The following is a 2,632-nucleotide window of genomic DNA, read 5'->3' as shown; positions in this document are numbered from 1 at the left end:
CTCTTTCCAGTGGCCGCAGGAGTGGTTGGCACTGCATTGTCCACACTTTGTAAAACTGCTCTGCATATAAATTGAGGGTAGAATGTTTCACCTTAATCATAAGGGAGAATCACATTCCCAAAATAGTGTGTATATATGTAATAAACAGCACCACGTAAATACATATATGCAGTGCTTGTTGTCCAAATAAAAATTAAAACAAATGGGAGAGAGAGGAGGAAGTCAAATCATATGAAACTGAGAAAATATGACATGAAGTGGACAAAGAACTTTTTCTTTAAAAAAAAAAACAAAACCTTTTTACTTCATCATACTTTTTTAGCCTGTTGCTTCAGAGAGACATAAAGTGAACAAACTAGTGTGAGTGTGGTTCTTCTGTGTGTTTGTTTGTCATGAAAATCAACAGCCAATTTTACCTGTAGTCTACCACTGTGTCATGTAAAAGAGACACTTGAGTCAAGATTTCTTTTCCTACACCAACTGTTACAGTGTTCCATTGCGTTTAAAATGTGTATGCTTTATTGCAATCTGAACAGAAGCTCTGCGTTTCTACAAAAGTCAGGTATTTGTTCCCTAACTTGTCTCGTAGCAAAGTCACTTTTATAACAGTTTACCACTATGCTTGATTATAATGTGAAAGACTGAATTCTGCGTGTGTTAAGATGGTATGAATCATGTCAGTGTCACATCACTAAGTTTAATGCTGCTGTTTAAAAACAAAAGTTTTTTTAAAGCCAATCTATGTACTAAATTGCTTCCAGGTAATTTTTGATTTCCTAAAGTGCACTGAGGTTATCTGGAAGACGGGGTGCAGGTTTGGACTGCTGCATTCAACAGCAGTGAGCAGCTACCACTGTAGAGTCGCAGGTTGAGGGCTTGGGGTTGGGTTTGTTTCCCCATCCTCAGTACAGGGCAGAATCGACAGATGTTTGTTGTGTGGGGTCACGTTGGTGTGCAGCAGAGGAACTTGAATATCTGGTCTCGGTTCGGAAGCCTAACAGATTGCCAGACAAAAGGAAACACTTGAAGAAAGAAGCTTCGTGTAATGTTTCACAGATAGAATTTATATTTATAGCACCAATATACATTTTGAAACCTTCTTTCCGGGGTGGGAGTTAAAGGGGAAGGAAGGGGTGGGGTGTGAAGGGGGGGTAGACGAAAGCTTTAATTTAAAAAGAGAAGAAGTCCGAGTAAAGGAAATTATTTTGATTAAATGTATTTTGTTTGATCTGGGTATTTTTGGACCACATTATTAAATTAATTGTTGAGCTGCAGTTGAGTTGTTCAAGTGAGAGTTTTGATAAGCCCCATCTGGACTGCATTGTGAACCACTTGCCAGTTGTACTTTATGGAGCTTATTTTATGATTTAAAAGACTGTACTGTACATAGGAGGTATGTTACCTTCTCCTTATTTGTATGTTTACCATATACTTTGATATTTGAAATGTTATGTACTGGAAAGGCCACTTATATTTCTAGAACAGATTGGATTTTATGCAACCTTTTTTCCTTGAATTAACAGCAATAAAAAAAATGAAAAATGGCTTAAGAATTGTGCTTTATTGCAAATTTTGTAAAAGTGAAAGATAGGAGGACATCCTACCTGGTGGGTTTGGGGTTTTTTCCCTTTTTAAGGAATCAACCCGTTATTTTCCTGCAGTGTGGGCAGTGAATCCCCAAGTTACTTACCATCTGGAAATGTTTCCCACAAGCAGCCTTACTATATATATGGGTCACCTGTGTGACCGCTGAAAGAAGAGTCTGCACTTCTGTGCTTCCTGAGCACACAGTGTGTGCCAGAGGCACTGTGGCGGCTCAGACAGAGTCCCTATCACCCAAGAGCGGTGTTTCTGGTTCAGGCCCTCCCTCACCAAAAGCCTAGAGGACCTAACTTACTTCCTCAAATTTATTAATACCATTTTGTTTTCCAGGAAACTCTCCCAATACAGTACCTTTGATTACATTGGTTCTATCTTCTGTAATCCAGTCTCAAGTCAGTCTTTACACAATCAGTAATTTTATAAGAGATTGTGGGGAGGTGCTTTCCACATATCCATGCATCAGTCGTGTCCTCTGGTGACGACTGATGTCACTCGGCCCAGCCCCTCCGGTTGTTCCCAACGTTCCGTGCAGTGATGGACACTAAGAATGATTGTCCTGAGCCACCTAACGCACGTTCCCTCTGTACCCAGTTGGGCAGTGGGTTTGAAAAGATCACAGGACCCCTGATGGCTTTTCCGTTAGCCAGCAAACAGGCAACTACACGTAACACACGGCGGTTATGGACCCGCCTCCAGTTAACTCACACACCTCCAGTGTCATCACCTGTGTCCCTTAACCGACCCTTCTCCTTCCTGCCCCCACTGCACAAGGTCACCACTACTCTCAATTTCACTATTCCTCTTTTCCCCTCACATTTTACATCCTCCTTCCCCAAATATACAGTGTATTTCTACTTTTCTTGAGCTTTATAGAAAGGGTACCCTTTACCTCGTCTTCTGTGACTATCTACTCACCTGGTTTTATAGTCCTGATGTTGCATTCCTTCAGTTCATTCATTTTCACTAACTTTACAATATTCCATTGCATTGGGGGAGAACAACACACACACACACACACACACACACATCC

Source organism: Lipotes vexillifer, unplaced genomic scaffold, assembly GCF_000442215.2.
Source record: "Lipotes vexillifer unplaced genomic scaffold, Lipotes_vexillifer_v1.1 scaffold125, whole genome shotgun sequence".
NCBI classification, from domain to species: Eukaryota; Metazoa; Chordata; class Mammalia; order Artiodactyla; family Lipotidae; genus Lipotes; species Lipotes vexillifer.
This window is presented reverse-complemented; position numbering follows the sequence as displayed.